The sequence below is a fragment of the Triturus cristatus genome, chromosome 8 (assembly GCF_964204655.1).
Source record: "Triturus cristatus chromosome 8, aTriCri1.1, whole genome shotgun sequence".
Classification (NCBI taxonomy): domain Eukaryota; kingdom Metazoa; phylum Chordata; class Amphibia; order Caudata; family Salamandridae; genus Triturus; species Triturus cristatus.
This window is the reverse complement of record NC_140591.1, coordinates 324,027,497-324,052,269: the sequence shown is the minus strand read 5'-3', so window position 1 is coordinate 324,052,269 and position 24,773 is coordinate 324,027,497. Positions and strand designations below refer to the sequence as shown.

The 24,773-nt window shown below is 43.6% G+C and overlaps 1 protein-coding gene across 5 annotated transcripts in view; it reads right to left on the bottom strand.

The window, feature by feature from the left end:
- Positions 1 to 24,773, bottom strand: part of WASF3 (WASP family member 3) — a 182,948-nt gene that overhangs the window by 134,573 nt on the left and 23,602 nt on the right. For 3 of the 5 annotated variants that reach the window (XM_085621619.1, XM_085621617.1, XM_085621615.1), the window contains one exon: positions 8,912 to 9,087. The exons of the other annotated variants lie outside the window; for them this stretch is intronic. The gene's annotated coding sequence lies outside the window, so the exon portion shown is untranslated. The remainder of the gene's footprint in view (positions 1 to 8,911; positions 9,088 to 24,773) is intronic. 5 annotated transcript variants of the gene reach the window in all.

Sequence of the window (24,773 nt, the reverse complement as noted above, 5' to 3'; positions counted from 1 at the left end):
GAATACTTATTTTCACATTTGCTACATTGGACTTAAGTGCGTGTCTGGAATCTGTAGGCCCAATTGAAGTTAATCTAGCCCCTGGCTCCACATTCCCATAGGGAAATAAGGAAGTGAAAACACAGTAAAACACACTGACTTTCCCTGGCATGTCTCTTCCATCCTGAGTTCACTGTGGGTGAGTCCCAACTTATGAGGCTCCCCAACAGTAAAAGCTCAACAATAAGGTGCTCAAAAAGCGAAAAATCCGGGCGGCCCATAGTGTCAGAACCACCTTCTAACAAATATCCTGCATTATGAATTTTCTTAAGAAATAAAACCCTCCTAGCCTCAAATAGTGTTTGTTCAGATTATTTAATAACCCATTTCAATGAGAGAATTACCTAAAGAAATGTATTTCTTTGACGTACACTCCTCACGCTAGTTTTCATTGATCTTAATTCAGCAGAGAAATATTTGCTGGAGCTGGAAACTAGCTTTATTTGTACCCAATGCTGGGGACCTGCAGTCTACGTAAATGTAAGTTCATAAACTTTTAATTTAAACTCATGCAGGTTTTAGCAATAGCCTTGGTTAAAGTGGCCAACTATGTTGTGGTCAGATCAATCCACTATCCTGCCCTTTCTTTCCATATATTTTTATTGGCGCATATATCTAGTTTCACACAAGGCGATAGAGTGTTTACATACAAGTGAATAACATCTACATCTATGTATCCGCAAACGATAGAGCAAGGACCACCAATTGGCCTGTTTTTCAACTACCCTACCCTTACTAAATGTGATGGTAGTCAGTCAAGAGGGTGCTCTTTGCTATGGGTAGGTGAATACGATAACTGCAAGAATGACAATTCTTATAAGTGTGTCAAAGACCCAAGCAAGAAATTGCATGTCTTGTGCATGTCCGCATGAGTGGCAAATAGTTAACATGAGTGGAACATTATCTAACATGCAGACTCTCCCTATGGTTGATGAATATACCAAGACTGCCACCAAGGTTTTAGTGGGTGTGATGGTGAGTATATCTTCCACTGATGCCACCATATACCAGATATTAAATGAGGCAGAATAGACTGGTGCATAACTGTAAAGTTATTAATGCTACATTATATACAAGGCACCCGGTTTTCAGTTTTTAGGGATTTTTACAGATAGAGACAGAAAGCAATATGTTTTCTGTCTTCATTTATTTTTAAAAGTGGTTAAATACAGAAAACTGGGCTTCTTTTAGGTGACTCTCCGTTCTGTCTTTCATGAATTATAGCCCAACAGCTGAGCAGATGGACAGCATGGAAAGTTAAAATAACAGGATCAAATATGTTTAAATAATGGTATATGTCAACATACATTTGTGGTATAATGCTAATATTTACCAGTGGATGTATTGTTATGTAATATTTGGCAACTTAAATAGCTAAAACGACAGACATCAAAGTAAGAGTACTCGTCGATCAGTTAAATAAATATGGAAATGTACAGTTTTACAGCTTACTTTATCCGCAAAACACTAAATAAATATGGATAAAGATCAAATGTCCCAAAAATAAATATGGAAATGGTAAAAAATTAAAAATACCATAAAACCGGGAGCCCTAATTATATACCACTGTAACCCTGACCCCTTTACTTCATTTGCCCTATTCATCTGGATTATACCATTATCAATGGGAAGAGCTAGAAGCAGAGCAGGCCCATATGTGGCATACAGTAACAATTCAGTAATAGCTTACAGATACAATTGTTCATTAATTAATAGATTGCCATTGGCAACATCATGTGCACTCATTGAGTGACCATTTATGCTTGGCTGTGAGTGCCCTTTTAAGCTGGCCGGGTATTTGCTTTTTGGGCAGTTTATTTTCTCACTATTGGCCTTTTGAGTTATTGACACTCTGTCAGCGGTGCAAATTCAAGTTTATTGGGCATTGCCGGGTGAGCACATCAATGTGTTTCGGCTGTTGTAGAAGCCTTGGTCACCAAGGGTGAGGAGAGAGGGGGCTGCTGTAACAGCCGAAACACACACAATTAACATAACCTTCTGGATGAAGTGATAGCCACTAAGAAAAACACTTTTAATGTCAAGATCCTGACGTCAATGTAAAGAATAGGCTCAAAGGGCGTATATTTTAACAAATACAAAACAAATTAATCCATGCTTGACAAGGCGAAAGGAGGATGGGACAGATATTAGGGAGTCCTTTAAATAACCTGCTTACCAGTCCTTGCTCAGCATCCTAATTACCAGAAGCCCTGAACAGCTTTATTGCGGCACACTGAATTTTAAGGCTTGAATAACTCAGCCCTGAGGAAAACCCATCTTTGAGAAAATATAACATTTGAGGAAGCAAAGCAGAGAGCAGAAGCAGCTACTTTGCCAAATACCACTTAAAAACAACGTCCAATGTCTCGCATTTGATGATCTAGTGGACAGCTTTCTAGGAGCTTAGATCGAGGTAGAGACTGAATCAGAGAGCCCTCGGGCTCCTAACCCTGCGCTTTCACCTTTCAGAACGTCAATTTGAATTTTTACTAGCGAATCGGGTTGAGGCATGGGAAAAACAAGAGGAGAGGAAACTACTGGCAGAAGCTTCTCATGATCCATCTTTATCGCTATAAAAAGATGAATCCAGGACAAGTGGTGCCAGGTTGGAGCAATCAGATACCCGAGCACCCTCTCTCATCAGCCTGATCATAAACTGCTGGACCAAAGGGAGTGGAGGGAAAGCAGACAGGAGATCCCCAGGACTCTGAGCATCTATTTTTACTCTGAAACTAAACAGGGGAAGCTGAGAGTTGCGACAAGTCACACATGATCCAGCATTAAAAATATCCCCACCTCAGACAAATCCAGGTGAACAACAGGTAAGAGACGAAAATCGTGGGAGGAGATAATCTCCCGATTCAATTTGTCTGTAAGAACATTCGAGGTCCCCTGAATGTGGACTGCTCTCAGACTGATGTTACACTGAGCCCAAGAAAACAATCTGATCCAAAATTGCTGTGAGAGAATGATTCCTTGTCCTCCCACCCCTCTCAAGGACAGTCAACTTATGACTTTGCAGTCATATTGTTTGTTCTAACCACAAGGATCCGGCACAAAACGTTTCAGAGAGCCAGGTGAACTGCCTCCAGCTTACTCCATTTGGAAGACCTGATGTTTAGAGCACATGTCCAAAGAGCCTGGATCTAATGCTGTCCAGTCCATGCGCGCCAACCCCTCTTGCTAGCATCTGTTGTTATAACAAGCGAGACTGGAGGGCACAAGGGAACCTCCTTCAAAAGGGTTCACAGGATTCAACCACCATGTTAGCTCTATCTTCATCTCCTTAGTCATTGGGATCAATAGACGTACTGGGAGACGTGATCCCAATGAGGCAGGATTATCCGCATCAACCTGTTCAAGTAGAACCTTGCCCAGGGAGCCAAGAAGATAATCACTGCCAAATACCTCTCGAGCTTAATCGATGCTGAAACCCTTGGATGAACTGTCATCAGATATACAATAGAAGACTGAATGGTAAACACTATGTTCTGGTCTGTGCGAAACCTGGCAGCCTTAAAAATTCAGACCTGCTCTGGCAGCAACTGGGATTTCTTGACATTTATAAGTAATTTGTGACTGGTCAACATCTCCATCAACTTGTTCACATGAATGGCTGTCTACTGCAACCAAGGGGGAAACCCCAGTGAATCGTTCAGATACTGACTAGCTACTGACTGCTGGTGAAGTAAAGCAATCAAAGGTGCCAACATTTTCGTAAATACTCGAGGGGCCATTATGATTCCAAATGGGAGGACCCGGAACTGTAAATGTTAGACCTCTATCATTAAGCGTAGCTACTTTTGATGATCCGGATGTATAGGCACTTGCAAATTGGCATCCTGTAAATCGATTTTCACCTTCCGGTCTTAGTCTTAGACCAGAAGGATGATCTGCTGTAACACGACCGTCTGAAAATGAATGCTTTTTACCCATCGATTGAGCTTTTCTAAAGCCAGCACCACTCGAAAAAATCCGGAAACTTTCTGGACATGAAAAAGGATTGAATATACTCCTCGACCCATTATCTCCTGAGGAACCGGAATGACTGCTTTCTTGAAAATCAGAGCTGCCCACAAGGCCTCCTTTATCACTTTATCCCTAGGGAAAGATGTAGGGATGCACCTTTATTTGGGAGGCTCTCAGTCTTATTCTATACAGCAGCCTCTCTAAATTATATTCAGAATCGATCAAATCTGTGATGTAACTGTGCCAAGACTCGAAAAAGACCAGGATTCTTTCTACCACTGGCACTGCAGCAGGAAGGGAAGCACTGCCAGGAGTGCTGATTGCCGGACATATCCTGGGATTTGCTTGAGCTCTTCGGCTGGAATTTTATTCTACTGGAAGAATAAGATTGCAAGCACTTCCTGCTGTTTTCAAGAGAATCTCTATTCCAAGGTTTAGAACCCTTTACAGAAAAAGCCTTACACGACCAAGTACGCTTCTTACCCTCAAAGGATTTTTTGACTATTCCATCCAGACATTTTTTAAAGAGCTTTTACCTTTTGATCGGGATCTTTAGAAACAACACCTTTTCAGAGATGCCCGCCTTACGCTCTTTGAGCCATATATTTCTTCTTGCCACGATAGTCGCACTTAAGGCTACCAATGTAGCCTTAATAATGTCAGAAGAAACATCTGCCAAAAACTTGGACTGTTGCCCCTTTTTTAACTAAGATGTCCGATACATCCACACTCTCTTGCATCGCCTCTGCCAAAATCTGAAAAGACTGCATCAAAGACTGTGATGCCAAAGCAGCGTAGGAAGCGGCCCTCCATGACCGGTTAGCATCTCCAAAACATCTTTTAAGCCCATTGTCCACTTTACGATCCTCAGAATTCTGAGATGACCTCCCAATTAAGAAGGCCAAAATTAAATCGACCTTGATGGACTGAGGAAGAACCATGCCCCTCTCCTCCAGTGCACAGAATTTGTGTAAAAAGTAAATAAATATAAAATAAAACAAATGAGGAATTTGAGCTTGATTTGGCTCCTAATTTCAGAAAATCAAACCCTTGATTTTTGGATGAAACAGAAGAGCTCAATTCGCTGGTTTGGCAAATTGAGGGAACAACCCCTCAGGACCCTCCTACTTCTGAGGCAAATTGAAGCCCCAATTGTCTCGGATACAAAGAAGAATAGCAGTCAGCTCCTCTCCGGAAATGTACTTGCCTCCTGAAGTACTAGGCTTATCTGAAGCCAAATCAGTTAACAAGTCTGTATCCACAAATTTGTCCTTATGCTTTGCAGATTTTTGTAGTGATCAATGCCTTTGTCACTGCCTCATCGATCATGGCCTGAACAAAAGCAGTCTGCCTATCTGAGCCAACAGTCGAACAGGACCTTTTGAGCACCTTGTCCTGTACTCCAAAGGTTCACCTCCATTCTACCCATCAGTGGAGGGAGAGTGGGAATGCCTCAATTTTTCAGACCTTTTCCCTCTCCATTTTAACACAGAAGTGTGCAGAAAAACCACTCATACCACTAAATAGTCATTTGAGAAACTCCTGCACTAAACCCTAAGAGGTACACAAACTCTAAACGAATCCATAATCATATGACAAACCTGCTAGGAAGGAAGCAATCTTACAAAATCATCGCTCTGCTGTGAAATGGTAAAATTGCCCCATCTTACCTTATTTTCCCATCCACCCACAGAAGAGCCCGCATCTCCCTACCAATCGGAATCCCTAGCTCCATGGAGCAGTGCCTCCCTCTCCAACCGGGAAGTGGAGGATTTCACATGTGCTAATTTCGAGAGTGGAGCCTGCAACAAGAATCAAGGCACGGTTCCCCGGGCAAGCGTGACTGATCCTCTTCAATAACCCAAGCAGCCTCCTTTCATTTACCTATTAAGTACTCCTGCTACCACTGGAGCAGCGGAGCCAGCCCATACCCACGCTGGAGCACCACACCCCGCCCATGAAGGAGTCTGTGGCACAGAAAAGAACAGCAAGTAAGGAGGGTCCGTTTCTTTTGTAAAAAGATTTGTCTGAGTCACAGGAGGCCTACACTGTGCGATTCATCAAAGCGATAGGAATGAGGGGTAATGAATCAGCAATGATGCATAGAGTAGAGTGCTGCTGCTGGGAACAGTGGTTCTGATTCTAGGGTATCAGCCTGCTGCTGCCCATAAGCAAAAGAATGTGATCGAGCCAATCAGTGCAGCGCCCTCCACCTTTTCCTGTGCGCCTGCGCGTATCACACTCCCCTTTGACTTTCAATGTGCAATAAATCACAGATAGCATTTTACAGATAGGCATCTGTCAGCACTTTTCAATAATCACAAAACAAAATCAATTTTAATCAGTGACCGGCACACAAATTAAAATGTGCAACTCAGTAAAACAAGTGTGGCAGACGGCCAAGAGATGCTGCTGATCTGTCAAGATGGAGTTTGTGGTGAAGTAGCCATAGAAGCGAGCATGTGTGAGAAAGTTACGTGCATCAAAGCCAATAGCAATGTAGAATTTGTAGTTTCTGCGAGCAAGTGCTTTGACTTCAAGTTTGTTAATGCAAACTGAAACAGCAGAAATTTTGGTTTGTTTTAATGTGAACGTTTCCCACAAAAATAACAATACGAATTTGCTCCTTGAAAAAATCGCACACTGCTAATACCTGTGTGCAAACTGTAGGCTACTCTTTATAAATGGATCCACTCTTGAGAAGTAAAACATTGCTAACCCCTCTTATTTACAGTGCTACTAAGGGTCAGAACCGAGTGCAAAATATGAGGAGGACTTGAAATGGTACTACAAGAAAGCAGGCTTTGGGAAAAGAGGTGACAATGCATCATAGCTTACCGAAATGGTTAAATGTATTTATTTTAGGAGTTTTGAGCAGCATATTTGTGGTGGCACAGAGCAGACTAAACAAGCATTTGCAATGCAATAGGTCTCGCATTTGGAGAGTTTAAGCTATTGGCATTGTAAATGACAAAGCCTTCTATTTATCGGTTTTGATAACTAACACATAAATAAAAAGCATTGTCATTTACAAAGCCAATAGCTCAGACTCTTGTAAATGCGAGACCTATTTCATTTCAAAGAAGCAGCTGCCATTGTCCCGAGCTGCTTGAAAAATTAAAGCGCGCATGGACGCTGAATGTTGCAGGAAAGCATGATGTGCCTACAGTAGGAGAAACTCATTAAAGAAAATAGTGCTTACGCACTAAATCAGACATACCGTGTAAAAACAGAAGAAAAAGGACCAGTCCTCATGGGGGGTTTCAAATGAAGACAAGGCGGTACTAAGGAGGGACTAACAAGCTTCTTTAGGAATCAGAAGCCAGCATTTAAGAAGGACATTGACTCAAGCCAATGACAAATATGGGCGGAGAGTGGGAGGGGCTTCAAGTCCATACTCTAATACAGCATGCCTCGCAGAGCAGCGCATGCGCTGCCCAGGCTCGGTCTAAAACCGATTTCAGGAGTAATTCATGTGCAGGTATTGCACGTGTGCCCTGCACACGCAATTCTACATAGGGGATGCACAATCATCTGCGCCCCTTTGTCATGAAGTGCAAACAAAGGTTACAAACATCCCCACTGCTCCCAAAGCACTTCCTTCCTAAGGCCCCAGGACAGAATTTGTAAATACACAAAACTTGGAAGATACACTGAACGTCAAAGAGGTTATGGTCCTGGAAACCTGAAGCAAGCCAGAGGATGGTGTTGGCTTGCACCGGCTTGCAAGTACAGAAACCAGACAATCAGTGATTTGCTACACACACTACACAGTGGCAGGACAGAAAAGAGAACAAAAAAAAAAAAACACAAATCGACAAGCTGCCACTAGTAGGCCTAAAATGTATGTAAATTAATAAAGGTATGCTACTGCTCACCCTGTTCTTCCCAAAGTAATAGTAAAATATACATTTTAAGTTACAGGTTTTCCAATTTGTCATAATTATCCCATTAAACCTGTGCTAGGGGCCTATTTAACTAATGCATCTACGTCAGGTGTTTGTGTTTGACTCCATAGTGAGGGGTTTCCAATATTGGCAGGGACACTTTTTTTCTTTCCAGCATTGATAAAATGACTAGCAATAAGTTGGGTAACAGACATCTGCCAACAGTACCAAGAGACCTTTCAGGGCAAATGTGTGCTCCACAGATATGCCTGTTACATAGTTTATTTGTATTTACTTTTCATTGTGCAATACAGAAGTGCTAATGTGGAGTCAGTCAGATTTAGGAGTGTGTTTGGCATGACCCACCTCTATCGCTCTTTAAAATGGAAGGCTGGCATATGACTGATTCTGCCTCAGCCCAGCAGTGAGTGGCCCTAAAATGTCACTGACTGTGCTCATCACTACTAGTATTATAGAGATATGTGAATGGATCTGAACCAGTCATACCAGATGTCCCAGGAGGAAATCCATCATATGAATGACCCTTACCCAGTCCTATGGGTCTGTCACAGGGGATGCAGCCTGCCAATGGTAATGCACACTTGGAATAGACTGAGCTTCAGCACGGTTTGCCTTTCAGAAATGATTGACAAATCCCTACAGTGCTGCCACGCTGCTGTCAAGTGTGACATTTCAGCTAGCCCTGGTTTATTAACCAGCATGGTTCTGCTTTCTGCTATCAAAAAAAGACAGGGTTTTAGATGTTGGCATAGACCGGCATCAGATGAATATTACATGTTTAGGTAACTTACTTAGACTAGTTATCTTCTTCAGGTAGCAACCAGTAATATGAACTCCACCGCCAAGTTCATAATTCTTTAATTGGAGCTCCCATCTAAATGTTTTGCACCCAAGGCATAGCGCTGATATCCCATTGCCCACCATACACATACTGCCCTGGTTGAAATACATATACCCATAGAGTCAAAACCATAAGAAAAAAGAGAAGGCCACACCAGTTTGTGTTGGAGAGAACTTTGCTGCAGGTTGGCGCAGCTTGTTCAAGAGGTTCGCCCATCAAATGCCAGGGAACCCATCCACGTTATTAAGGTGTTAGGGAAGCCATGGTTCCAGTTCCTTGTCTTTGCCTGTTGCGCCGCTCTTGTGACAAAGGAGTGGCCAATTTTGACCCCTAGCAAAAAATAAAATAAAAGGACAGCCGTATCATAACCATTTACTAAAGCGAGGTAATCTTCACTTCCACCATAGCGCACACTAAATATTTTACAAAACCTATGATGGCTACAGAAACACAGGATTGACATGCAAAACAGTATATTGTTCATTACACATATACAACACCTCAAAAGTATTTACAGTGTGTGAAATTGCAAAATAACAGTTTAAAACTTACAAAAAAGAATGCATCACTGCTTTACACAACTAAACCTCTTATTTATGAGGGTATTACCATAGGTGTGATGGTCTTTGTTGCAAGGGGAAGGTTAAACTAGCCCCTCACCACACCACACTCCCCCACCTCTCAGAGCCCAATATACAGCTTGTAGCAATCAGACTCCCATCGGCTCAGTTTTTTAGATCCTGTTAGGGGTAAGGCCTGCTTTAAATGCTGGAGTTGATGCCCCAATCCTACAGGAATGCATGAAATAATGTTTTTCTTTGTGTCTAGCTAGTTTCAGGCATGACTCCATTATGTGATCAAACTGGTACAGAGTAAGCGGGGTGCCAACTATATGACGTAGCAAGTAGCCCCTCCCCAGTGGCTCCAGTTCCAAGTATAACCTGACCAAGGACACCAAACAATAAGCGGGGTCTCAAAGGGTACCCAAAGAAATGGTCCTGCTTCGCCCTCACAGAGAATAGCTGCCAAAAGAGAATGGAGCCAGGAGGCACCAGGTATTTAAAACCTCTCCTTCCTCAATTTGGCATTTCAGAAAGTCCAGGAATATTCCACTTGCACGGTCACCCCAGGAGTTAGACTTCTGTATTAAGTGGTTCGGTCTAATATGACACCAGTGGTGAGGGCAGAACTACACACAGTTGGAGCTATGACAAACTCACCAAGTTAAAAAACATCTGATCTGGCGTAACGCAAAAAACTTGCACACAATCTACTGTCCAGAATGCAAACCTTCATTTGTCCTCAGTATGATCAACAAAATTCGAAATAATGCGGTTGCAGAACCATCAATTTTTCAAGTTCCTGTGACGTGCCTTACACAGAGCCACACTATAGAGTTTTGGGTGAGACGTGCAGATAAATCATCATACGATAAGTAAGACTAGAAAACGCATTTAAAATGTCAAAAAGTGTGCAACAGCAGCGAGAAGGAAGGGTCCTGTATAACAAAACAGGTGATTTCAGAAATGGCATAAATAAAAATGTTCTATCTCATCTTCTGCATCCCAATCTCCCCGCCTAAATCTCAAAAAAGGATAAGAGCATCTGGAGTATTATTTGGTGTTCAAACATGAGGCTGATTAAGTAAAGGCAGGACTAAAGAAAGCCACAGAGCACAGTCAGCAAGACGGCCCAGTGAGTTACACTCTCTGCTGACACATGCAGCGATCTGCAGGACACTATGTATCCTAGTAGGACCAACAGAGAATTCCTTCCCATCATGGATGGTACATTGAGTACCATAAAATTGGATACAAATTACATCCGTTTTTAGACTACCCAGAAACAGAATAAATTCAGCATGTAGAGTTCATAAAGAACTGCTTTAGATCCTGCTATGAAACTGAAGCGGGTCTGCAGCATACATCACGTACACTAGTGAAAAAACATCAGGACAGAATAGATCACGAAGGTAGCTCCTTGGAGCCAGTCATAAATGTAATTCACTAAAAATACATATAGGAACATATCGGTTTTTACCTTCATAGCAGAACAAGCATTGACAAAGTTAACAGGCCTGGCTTGCATTTTAAGTCCTGAATAAAACATTTTTAAAAGGCCATTGCAGTAAAAAAGAATATTATATAAATGTGTATGTGTGTATATATATATATATTTTTTTGTTTTCTGAAACAGTGCATTTATGAATTAAAGAATTGAATGCGAGACGATTGTGTTCTTGTATGTTGAACGCTAGTGCCTCATGATTTGCAATGCAAATACTATATAGCAGGGGGAATGATACAGCAAATAGTCAATACTAAGAGGTGAGGCCTTAATACTCCTCTGGGTACAGTCAAAGCCTTTCTATGTATATTTGATAAGAACTACAACAACAGGCCTTCAGATGGCTGCACTATCAACCAGACCTGAGAAAAGAATGATTCCACTAACCTGCTGCAGCAAAGTGCAGGGTCGGTAACCTGTCAATGACAGAAGAAATATTTGAGTGGCGGAGTCAAGGCAGGTGTGTTTGAGAGGATAATGGGCTGAGGTAGAGGACCCTCATCACATTTCAGAAATATTGATTCATGAACCTTAAATTTCGGATGAACACTTTTCCAGGCCAGTTTGGTATGGCCAGGACTCCGAACTAACAGCACGATTACACTGGCAAAAAAACAATATCTCACTCTGCAGAGTGCATCTCGGAAGGTTTACCCTCTTGACAATAGACTTAGAAAGTGTTTAAAAGACATCATGTTCAGTGAGTGAACAAACAGACCTGAAAGGGGAAAACATCCCATTTACTCTGGGAAACTTTTTATATTGTTCCAAACTAAAGCCTAGTAATCACCTTATGTACATACTGCTAATTAAAACTCCATGCACGGGCAGGGCAGTCACTTCACCAGGCCCCACGGACAAATGGATGCTAGATTAAAGTATTAACAAAAGAGGATGCTGACAAGTTAATCCTGCTCTTACTGTGATGCTGCTAGCACTGCATGCAGCCAGTACCTTCCAGATGGCCCAGCATGAATGGGACAGCCACAGGGGCAGGCAAGGGGATTCCATACTGCTAGAACAGCCGCTCGGTTACCTTCAGAAAAAAGTTACACGACGCTAATTATGCCCTCTAGAAATAATATCCTTGTAAACTATTCATAGTCTACAACAAAGGGGTTGAAGGCAGATTTTACTCCACATCAAAACAAGGTAATTTTATATTTTACACGATGTATAGATTTCACACCGATGCTTAGGCCTGGAAATAAATGTGCCACCGTTTTTAAAGCAAATGCGCCCGGCCTTAAGACTACTTCGAAGTAAACTGCTTATCCAATGTTTATCCTACCTGCACTTATATTAATTGTACTACCCACTCACGCCTAAGCCTTTTTTTTGCACTATGAGACTGTTAACCTCATCCAACATCCGAAGGATTTTTGGAATAAATGAGGGAAATATTGTGGGATGCAGGTGGAGATGTGGGGGCGGGGAATAGAGAGTTCCAGAGCTTTTCAAAGTAGGGAAAGCTGCTTCAGAAGGCCATGCGGTGACCCTCATTTTCTCTTGTAGGCTGTAGGAGACCTTCGCAATCACACCCGTTTACCGCCTGTCCCCTTGTAAAAGAGGGGTGGTTTGTGACGTCTTGTAGTCAGATGAATAGCCAATCACCGCCCCCTGGCCCAGGGATGGAGAGGATGGGCCGGTGCTCTAAGGATGGTGCTCCAAAGGTTTCTCCTGCAGCTTCTGGAAGGAAGATGGAGGCGGCAAGGCCAAAATCAAAGCCATCCCACGCAGTGTAGCATCATCCTCTAAAAATCCTTCTCTTCCTTTCTGAGTAAGAAGTGGGATCGCCAATGGCTCCTTACTTTCAATATTTAAAAGCACAACATGCTAAATCTTTGTCATCTGCTAAAGGGGTAGAACTCTTACCACAGCAGTTGACGAAGTACAATATGCATGCAATCAGTAACAAACCCCAATTAGCAAGACAACAAAGTAGAAACAAATGTAGGACTTTGCTCCACGGCTTAAAATAATTTGTGGTCATTAGTAACAAGCATCTCATAAGCCTGTCAGTCCCACAACATGGGTCGCTTTCATATGCCACAAAGCTACCAAGTAAAAATATTTGTCAATGTGAAATCCAAAAAACAAGGGAGGTGGCACAGCCTCCTGAACACCTCCACAACATTGGAAACACCAACTCCTTAAATCACTCAACTGTTGATGTCCTGCTCCACTAAAGAATATTTAATTTCTGTCAAAGCAAAAAATACACCAGAGAATAGCAAAAAAGGATACAATTTACATATTTAAAAACAATCTTCGGAGAATTAGAAGATGTGTTAGAAGCTATTCTGAGAAGCTGAACAGTAGGTATACTACACATGCAAATTAGCTCCGACAAAGCCAACTGTTTTGGATTTGGGATAGTGAAAGGGACCACTAATCTTCTGTACAACAAACTCAACAGGTTCTACTAGGGCCAAGGCAGTACATGTTTTGCCCATGCACCACAGAGACACATCAGCCACAGAAGCAGTTCATGATTCACTCACGCAGAGCACAGCTAAAGCACAGCTAGAAACAGCGAAAACACCCTGCAGACACAAGTTACAGGTTCAACCTGGACTGTATCAGAACACGCTAATCATGCAAAGGACAGATACAGAATCTGCAAGCGCATCGTCAACCAACAACAGCCAGTCCAGTACGGACACCAGGAGGTCTTCTCACAAGAAAGGAACAGGCACAGCACAGACATCCACGTGCAAGCCTTGCCTCCAAGCCTCATCTCAAATTCCTACTGCCTCCATCCACACACGCCCCTCAGATCTATACAACAGTGGCAGCAGCAGGGCAACACTTTATAACAACACAACAGACCAGGATTGGTGGCAACAGAACGAGCTGCCTTCAAGATTGGTTCAAAGCAAGCAGCAACAATGCAAGCTTCAAGTGACCACAAGACTTCATGTTACAAGGCGACCTTGGTTCCAGACCCATCCTTTCGTTTGTCACATCAACGCATTCTGGAACCTCCTTATTTGAACCCATGTGTCTATCACATCTGAAAACAGTGATCTGGTCAAAGCTGGAGAACTCAGTTCTCATGGCATGGAGCCACGTAGTAACCCTACATTTCATTCATCCACTCTCTCTCAGACACCGAGAATAGATGCAGCACCTGCAGTGTTGGCTTCGGTTTAAGGGACAATAAGACCACAGGCAGCAGCAGTGTAGATACCACACAAACACAGACCGTCACCGAACCAGTGTAAATGTAATTCACAAAGGGTGAACAGGTAAAATACTTAAAAACAGCATGTAAGATTCACTCTCTGCACGTGCAACAATGCAAGCTTACCCCACGTAAATAAAACAAGTGCAGCACAGCAATAATGCCAACTCTTCACATGTTTAAACTTACAAGCACACTCACAGTGCCAGACTGGCCTATAGGGCAATCAGGCAGTGTCCAATGGGCTGGTCTGACAGGTTAGAGTGCGTCAATTTTTGGGCTGTTGCTGCGCCTGTTTTATGGCGAGCTGGATCAGTTTTTACTGTTAATTTACCGGATATTCAATCAAAGCTTGCCTTTAGCAAACGCAAATCCATGGAGTCACTCATACAGCGCTTCTTTACAAGTTTAAAACTGCCTCAATCTGCCAAAATGAGCCACCCTTTTAACTTTCTTCTTTACAATGAGGGCCATCATTATTTTGGTTCGCGGGCCTATTTTGTTTATCCCTGCACACACGCCATCTTCTTTCCAGGTGCCGCACAGCCAGCTGAAGCATAAGGACCTCTCGCACCCTAAGCAGTTTCTAGTAAACCCGAGGACTATGCACTACCTACGTATACTGTTAGGATATTGCTGTGGTTCTAATTCGCATATACTGTACTCGATTCTGTACACATGTCTGGTATGCACTTAACATTCCTTGGAAAACTAAACGACTGGCCTTTGAATGCACTAGAATCCCGCAAACAACACTTCACATGGCAAAACGGGTTTCACACTTCCTTACCTGCTGTGACAGCTGTTTATACATTAAGATTGGCATAGAGAAGTCAGCACAGACCACAAAAATAGCTGTTTTATTGTATGAAAAAGGCCTCTTGACACATCGCAAATTTCCAACCTATGCCTTAGATTTACAAAACTAAACCTTACTATACAACCATGTTACATAGGACATTACACCCTAACTTAACCATGCCCCTCCCCCTTACATTTGAAACACCAATCCTGTTATTAAACGGTCGACCTTTACAGACTTCTACTTTAACCTACGTTTATTAATCTCTAACTATCTAAGTATCCTAGATCTTAACTTTTAACTTCTTACTTCTTTCATGGGTACCTTTCCTGCCACCTCATTGTCCTGATTCACCTATGTTCACAACAATATCAATCTAACAATATGGCAACTGAACCAGCGAACTGCTACTCAAAGGCCATCAAAAGTATAATAGAAAGGAGCGGAGTAATGTTACATGTTATAAACAAATAAATGTTGTAGTACAAAATGAATTTGAGTTATTTGTTTTTATTTCTTATTCTTTATAATTATTTGTGGTCTCCTGCTCACTAGGAGTGAGCAGGAGACCATTAATTGCAAGTAAGGATATTATTACACTAGATTATACTCTCTGGTGCACACATAGTAGCAACCCTCATCGTTGTTTCTATAAGTGCTACTCAAAGGCCTGAACCTTTTGACCGCCCCCTTAGGAAATCCTTTGCTCCCGACTCCTACTGAGTGTTCCTTCCAGAGCCTCCTTGACTTGCATTATGTATAGCTCGATTCCATAGTTAGATAATTGAACTCCATCGCCTCTAAAAGATTCCGGAGTGTCATATCTCAATTCCGGATGCTCCACTCGGCCAGAACCCTCTCTTATAGAAATTTAGCATGTCCCTATTGATCTTGTATCTCAAGAGAAAAGAGAGGGACCCAGCAACCAAAGGAGATGGGTGCCAAAATAGACCTTAGTCAAAAAGAACCCCCTTTGGGTAGATACACATACATAAAACCACACTCGCTATAGACACCCTATGTCACCAATGTGTAAGTCACAAACAAGGGCATAAAGAAATCAAATAGCAGATTCAATTAAAAATAGTACACATTTAATGTGTAAACATATAGACATTACAGTGTATCATGTTTACTCATAATAAAATATACATATAAAATTCAGCATAAAACAATTTTTAAAACACCAATGTATGATTCAATATGGTTAATGCAATTAAAAAGGCATACATACAAATAATACCAGAAAAAGAATAAAAAGGAGAAAAAGAATAAAAAGGAGAAAAAGAAGAAATGGGAGAACAGGCATGAAAATAATTCGTTAACTCAGAAGGAACTACTAAATATCAAATAGATCCGTTGTTAATTCATAAGAACATTATTGATCTTAACAGTTGTCTACATGAATTTATAGTAGGCCTTTGTTAGACTGCATCATCCTTTTTATTCTTTTACTGGTATTATTTGTATGTATGTCTTTTTAATTGCACATTGCTTTTTTTTTAAATTTGTTTATGATGAATTTTATATGTATATTTTATTATGAGTAAACATGATACACTGTAATGTCTATATATTTACACATTAAATTTGTACTATTTTTATTTGAATCTGCTATGTGATTTCTTTATTCCCTTGTTTGTGGCTTACACATTGGTGACATAGGGTGTCTATAGCGAGTGTGGTTTTATGTATGTGTATCTACCCAAAGGGGGTTGTTTTTGAATAAGGCCTATTGATCTTGTGCCTTGTCTGATCAATGGCTGCGGGCCTGCCTGCCCCCCTTCACTGTCTCCTGGGAATAAATTCTATTCATACGATGAAAGTGCTCGCCAACTGTTTCCTACATTCTAAGAGGTCCATCTTCATCTCCTTCAATAATGACAGGCCTTTCTTCACCATGTCATCCTCCCTCAAGTGTAGCACCAAAATGTCCAGACATATGTGCCTTCATATCAAATTATTCAGAAATAGCAATAATTTGTGCCATTGCATACTACCTTTTTCATGCCAAGTAACTTCACACAGTTGCCTATCGAGCCTAAGATTAGCACCTTGCACCTTCTGCACTTCATACCGTTCCACCCATTTTACAAACAAATGTCCTATTATCCAGATCGATAGCCCTAATGCCTCCGAACCAGCCACTGTACCTGAGATGCAGGGAAGTTGTAACAAATTAAAAACCCCTTTATTTCAACATACATAATGCTGGAAATATTCAGATGACCATCGTCCCGATTGCATGATTCTGCCCCTACCCCAACCTAGCCCCACAAGAACTTGCCCATAAATGCGATACTCATCAGCTTTCCTGTAATCGTTACTTTTGACAAACCTTTCTCAATCAAGATTAGCATATACTGCACTAGGTCCTCCTCCCTGTACCATACCTCTGGGCGTCACCTCGTCCCACTGGCAATGAACGCCTGCCAAGCTAGAGTGTATACCTTCCTAGAGCATTCTGCTCGAAACACTACCATCAAGCGAAGCATCCTTTTTCGCCCATTTTCCACATTGCCGCCGGCATAGGAGTCTTGACCTTGTCTGCATCCGTGGCCAGCCCATAGAATCTCTCCCACTGTGAACAAGACAAAGCATCCGCAATGTCATTGCCAATCCGTGGTACGTGCGAGCCCTAAAGACCACTTCATGTCTCAAGCAAGCCATCACAAAACTCTTAACAGTTTGATCAGCTGCTCATCTAGCGCAGACCGCCTATTGACCACATGAACCACCGACATATTGTCAACTCTGAACAATCAATACCTTCTTCTGAGCCAGTTCCCAACCCCAGAGGGTCACCACCACTACTAGTGGAAAAAATTCCAGGAAAGCTATGCTCTTGCCACCCTGCTTCCATTTCCGTAGCTATTCCTCTGCACACCACCTGCCCCGCCAGTACAAACTGAAACCTAGCCCACCTGCTGCATCAGAGTATATCTGGACATCCCAATACTGTAGTGTTACTTTCGGAATGCCATTGAAGTCCTCCAAAAACAGGTGCTACATTTGGCCCATGCTAACAATCTAATATGTTGATGAGGCAACGACAGCCCTGCTAGTGACAATCCCAGGTGCCTGCAGAAAGTCCTTCCTACCCTACATGCAAAGTTTAGATGGCCGAGCAGTACTTGGATCGCTCTCCCAGTTAACTTTGGTCTTTCTAGCACCGCATCAAGCACCAGCTGCATATGCACTTGCTTCTCCACCGGGAGGAGTGCATTCATAGCTACCAAATAAAGCGCAATGCCCAGGAAGGACAGCACTGTACTGGGCCCTACGGTCTTTCCAGGTGCTAAAGGCACCTCAATATCACTCATGAGCTCTTTAAAACTTACCAACTGTATTTGACAGTACGCAGAACCGGGTTGACCCATAAAAATAAGAAATCACTTTGGCTAAACCTGTCTGCCACGTGAAAACCCATTGCAAGAAAGTACTGAAGCGCTCAAAAAGTGCACATGAAAAGGAGCACCCCATGAGAAGGGCTTTATACACATACAAAGACCCTTCGAACTGTATCTCCAGCAAATGGAAGTTCTCAGGGTGTACTGGCAGAAGCCTGAAAGACGACTTGATGTTGAACTTAGCCATCAATGCTCCTGTACCAACCTGTTGTACTAATGCCATAGTTGCATCTACTGAGGAGTTCAACATTTATGCCACCTCTTCCGCTATGTAATCATTGAACGAGTTCCCTTTCGGCCATGACAAGTGTTGTATTAGCCTAAATTCCCCCAACTCCTTCTTTGGTACCAGACCAATAGCAGATATGATCAGGTCTAGCAGTGGCCATGCGCTTTAAGGGCCCTACATCCTGCCTTCCTGTACTTCTTTCCAAAGCTTTGCACGTACCACCTGGTTGTGCGACCGAGCGGACTTCAAATTATCTGCCCAACGACGTAACCTCGGACCCTCATACACGAGCCTGAAACCCTCCCGAAAACCTGCACCTTCTCTTTTGTGATAAAATGCCAACCAGTTATCTAAGCGGTGCACCTTAATAGGAGCATGATCCCTTGCCCACGTGCCCAGTTTCCTCCATGGTTCCCCGTCGCCTGATTACCCTGCAGTCAGCTGGCTGGGCCCTGGTATTTGTTCCACTGCCCTGTATGTTGCCCCTGACCACATCCTCCAGCTCCATTGCACTGCACAAGTGCACGTCTTCCTCCACGCTTGGGATTATTCGTGCCGAAACTTACAGTACTCTCTGATTCATACCCCCTGTTTAAGTCCCAGAATGTCTCAAACGCACCCCATTGAGATTTTGGTCCAGCTCCCACCCCTCTTGGTGGGGTGCTGCTGAAAGGGCCGATATACTAGAGGATGGCCACGTGCAGTAAATATAGTATTTCCGATATTTTCAGGCTCCATCGTCTTGTGCCACAAATCATTGTTAATCTCCCTCCCACCCCCTACCCCCCCGCCCCCCACCCCAAATTTGGCCTCCAGATCCCAAGATAAAAGCACGCAGAACTCCTCATCATATTGAGTCCACGCCCGACCATACCTGATCTGAGCCCTCCTAAACACATCCATATATTGAAAATATGGACAAACAGCGTTCCGGATATTTCTCACAATACATGCTGACAAAAATTGTAAATGCCGCCGTCCAATTTTCTATCGTGACCGGCACCATGGGCCACTTGGACAGCCTATATTCCTCTTCTTTGGAGCCCTCCTTTGCCCACAGCTCCCTGTGGCGCAGCTTCAGCATCTCCACATACTCCCCTTTCCATAGTTTCTCCTTGGTAGTCAACATTAATGAGCGCCCAAGGGTTTTGTAACCCCCCAATATACGGGAGCTTCCTAATCCTAAATTCCTTACACTCCTTGCCCACCTCATGTACATCCTTAGTCTACTAAGCTCCCTCTACTTTGCTATCCGCCTTCCAGTATAATCAGAGGTATCTGGGGCTCTGAGACAGACCCTCCTGTAGTTTTGGCCCCCTTCTCCCTGTTTGGACTTGTCCACAAGTGTAGACGCTGCACCAGCTGGCAGCTGTGTGTCTGCCCCCACCCAGTGTCCTTAACGCACAAATCTTTCCTCAGTCGGACATTACCACTGTCCCAGTTCCCCCTAGCCTCTACCCGAATGGAAACCTTTCTCTTGTCCTCTACCCGCTGCCCCCCCCCACTAACATCCTTATCTGGCTACAAGGTCGGCCTCAGCACTGGATCCAGCCGCCTAACCAGCTGCAAGGGTTCCACTTCGACCGTCGCCCTATTCCAGGTCTGATGAGATATTTGCCCTTCCTGTAAAACACTATGAGCAACATTACAGGAACCTCACCCTCCTCCAAACCCCCCCCCCCCCATGTACTACTTTCCCAGCATTGGCGTTCCTCAGCCTCCATGGGCTCATCGACAACCAATTCACTCCCTTCATCAAAATCTAGCTGCATGTGTAGGTCAGCACCTTCCCACGCGCCTGTGGGTACTCCCACCTTTGCATCCAACTGCATCGTGTCGGAGTTAAGAAGCCCCTTTTTGCCACTGTGGGAAGGCACAGGGCACCCTCTTAGCCATCCCACCACCCATTCTGGGTCAGTAAGGCACCATTTCCTCCCAGGCACCGGCAATGACCCATCCGGGTTGCTAAATTGCAGAGGCCACCCTTGACCTTCTTATGGCGGCGGCATCGACACCCCGCGCCACAATCCCGCTGCCCGCACTAGACCCTGCCATCTCTTCCTCTTGGTGCAATTGTGCTGCATAAAGCTCTCTTGAGGCCGCACCTCCGCGGCGACCCTGAAAAACAAAGGGTCGGCCCCTACCTGCTTCATACCCAGACCTAGAACCCAGAGCCAACGGCCCCCACTCTTCTAAACACGAGGCGTTACCCCATCTTCCCGCCATCCTACTCCTGACGATTCCCCCCCGTGCTACGGTCATCCTCCTCCTCCTCCTCCTGAGCCCCTGCCCCCCCGCCCCCAAGTACACCTTCAGTGGTGTCCGAACCTGCCACCCTAGCCCTTTCTCTGCCTCCCTGGTATCTTCTTCATCCTCCTGCCTCCCTTCCTCCTCGCTCCACTCCAGCCTGGTCGCCACCAAAGCCGGTGTAGGGCCCCCCACCCCACCTTCTTCAGTAGCTCTCCACTGATTAAACCCCTCCTCCCCTTCTCTCCCGGCCGAGTTTACGCTCCCTGAAACCGACAGCCTCCCTCCTCCCACCATATCTCAAGGGGCCCTATATAACCACAACCAATGACCCGGATGGCTCCATCACTATGGGCCTACTGACTGCCCCAGCTCTCTCCTCACCACCTTACCCGCCCCGCAAGCCGCCGTATCCCCGACCTCCCCTCCACAGCTAAATGCACCTTCCCCCTCCCAGTCCAGTTCCTTAAACTCCAACTCTAGCTGCATCTCCATTAGAGATGCCCCTCCTCATCCCACTTGCCGCCCCAACTACATTTGCATCCCCCAATATTCCCCCCATTTCCAACGCTGTGGCCGTGTGGCGAGGTCTCAAAGGCCTCTCTCCCAGCAATTTATTTGGGATTCCCCCCACAGACTACAAACTGACTAAGCACTGGCTTATGCTCTCTGCCCTACTTGCTGCACCGGGGGCCGCTCTCCTTGCTTTAGACACAGCTTGTCGGAGCACACAATCACAGCAGCCGTCATCTCTTCAGCCACACGCCTAGCGGGGCACGCTGTTACACGCGTGCTCGGCTTAGTTAAGTCCATGCACTCTGCCTCCACAAGCAGGCGCATGCCTTCCGCAGCCTTCCTGTCCAAGATATTTTTTCCAGAAGCCTAGAGTTAAACTGGCAATAAAAATTCCTTACTCTACAGCACACCGGCCACTGTGTTACTCTACCTTAAAATGGTGTCCAGTGCGCATAAAATGGCTGGCTAAATACCTGTCAGCCAGCCCAAAGTAGAATAGCCCAAAGCAGCCCAAATAGGTCGGCTGCCCCCCAAAGCCCAGTTGAGTTTAATTGTTGTGTCATCGCTAATCAGTGTTTTCTACTATGTCATTTTACAAAGTACACCTCTTTCAATACTGCAAAAATGCGTATACAGTACGCTTACTGTCAGTAATAATTTATATGTACTTATTGAGCCACCCTAATCCAATGCGTTCCATCGTTACTCAACCGCTTGCTGGTTCATTATACTGAAATGTCAAAGTTTTTTTTTTAAGCAGGTTTTAATTCAAAATTATAGTTTTCTTCAACATTTAAAAAAAATAAGAGCAGATATAGGTAAATACATTGAAGAACACGTGTGAAAGATCATTCATTCTATCAATTTTCCAGATTAGAAACCTAGACGAACTAAGGCCTATTTAGTACCATTTCATATGCATGGTACCTTATCTCACTATGGAGATAGTACTTGGCACACTTGCTGCGTCTCCGCAAATATCATCTAACCCAAACCATGACTACAAAGAATCAGAAGCCTTAATCTCTGATAAAGTGTCAACCCAAGGAGCATTGCCAGTAAACAGCTAACATTCAACAGGCTGGCAGAAGCAGAACCAAATAATGACATTTTCATAATGAAGACAAATTCTTCTGCAACTCTGTGGATGATTTGTGTATTGTTATTATGCAATCTAGGCCTTCACATATCCCTTGCATGAACACATTTTATGATGACATGCAAGACCACCTAACCAATTTAATGGATGAACTCCAAATTTTAACACTGGGCACATGGGTGTACTGCATAGAATGTTTTATGGGTGGTGCAACACTGCCTCTGGGGGTTAGGTGCTTCTTGGTGGATGCCATATAGTGTTTTACTGGTGACTTAATAGTGCCTAATTGAACCGTGACAGTTTCTCACCAAATGCCATCTGTGGAATTTGTTTCCTGCACAGACATGCACAGCTTGGCATACATTCCCAAAGAAGAAAAAAGGACAATGAAAGTCACCTTGAATTCAGAATAGCATTACAGATCAATATGCCACCATATTGGACCAGCCAACCTCATTCTCTTTAATTTCAGCTTGTTCTGCAAGATGGGTTTGGCGACAGCATCTCCATTAGAAGGTGGAGGTAAGCAATTGGGGAAGGGTCAAGGGCAGTGGTCACAGCAATATCCGTACTCATTGGCCTAAAAAGAAGCGAATGCAATTATGTGCACTGGGCCAGTGCCTTTGTAGTCATGTACTTCTGAAGCCATATTAGCTGGTCATGCCTGATTTTTTCCACGTCCTCCTAGCCCTGAAGTCAATGAAGCACCATAGAGAGTAGTCTAGATCACCTTTTTTCAGCCGCCACCACCACCGCTGGAGATGGGCCAAGTGGGAATAAAAAGAAAAGCAAACTTAAAAAATAAGCCAGAAACAAGCAAACTCGCACACAATGTAGGCGGGCCACAAACCTCAGCGGTAGCTTGGGAAACACTTATTTTCAATATGGCAGGAAATCAGAAGGCAGGGATATTGGAAGAGGGCCTTCACTTACATTTGTAGAGCACACTCTTTTCGAAACATCAACCCAAGTTTTCCTTAGTGGTGCCAACATGTCAGTTGGCCAAGGTACAAAAAATGCCATATTATGAAAAGAATGAAAGACAAAATGTCATCCATCCATGTCCAATCTGCTTTTAACCCAAGGACTTACAAACTGTAATAGCCATATCAAGGGAGAGTGATTGCTATTGTTTCTGGCTATTTGCAAGCATTTCTCCTATCAGCTTTTGTGCATTTGATTTAATCCCTTAAGCGGACATGGGTATGCACACACATGGGCCATTGCTTGCTGTGTATCTGGGTCCAAGTTATACCTCGCTGATAAGGCCTTACAAGGTGTGGAGTTACCTATGCACTTGAGCAGTTTCATTGAGGAGCAGGGTCAGTACTGATTGGTATAATGTGGGCCTCTTTCTAGAGTTTCTGTATAATGGGTAAAACATTATTGGCACATTCTACCCAGAGTGGCTGCCAATGGTTTTGAGTATTTACAAAACATTTCTCCCATCTCTTGTTGTGTGTTTGATGTGGACAAGGGTATGCCCAGACAGGCTCCTTTCTTTGCTGTGCCTCAGGATCCAAGCTATATCTCAATGGCCAGCCTTAACTTGGCTGAAAATTGGGACAGAAGGCACATCAAAACACAGTGACCTAAGTGCAATGGAAGCAATCATGAAGTTACCTTAGCACCAATTATCATAAATTTACAAATGGTGATTCATACCATACATGCATGTATCAAGTAAAGCACATTTAAATTAAGGAGGTTCCATGGATGCAGAGGGATTACAGGCGATGATGCCAAACACTGGTTAGACGACAGCCAGCCAGACCTTAAATAGTACAAGGGCTGGGGAAAAGGCTGGAAACTGAACTCCCCATGCCAATAGACCCTTATTGCTGCCTGCCAATCTACTTAACCACATCAAAGAGCCATTGATGGAGCACCACATTTTCATAGATGCTCAAGCATCCCTTTGAAAGGCCAATCTGGACGGTACTACAGTGTTCTAAGCTATTTCTAACTTGTATTCTTTACATTTGACAGTGTATCCGTATTTTGACATGGTGATTTGCTGAAGCATTTGAACTTCACTTGAAAAGGAAGTTATGAGCTACAGTCGTATTCACATTATAACACTCCTCCAAACTAAAACCACGGTTAACATCTCACAACACACTTGGACAAACAGACAATCCTTTTCCCATATAATTTAGATATAATTCACTATACCAGGCTACACATGGCCTCTGACTTAATGATTATTGATAAAATATACATCCGTGGCAGAATGAAGACCAGTCTTAGCATAATGACGATCCTAGAAAAAACAGTGATCATTTTTTTGCATAGGGAGTAACATAATGGCATCCAATGTTTGCAAAATGCTGGTCTTGAAATTATGATGCCCATTCTTGGCATAAGCATGGTACTTTTTGGCATTGTGTTTGGATCAATGACATGATAGTGCCCACTACTAGCACAAAACTGGCATAATAGCTGTAATTCTTGGCATA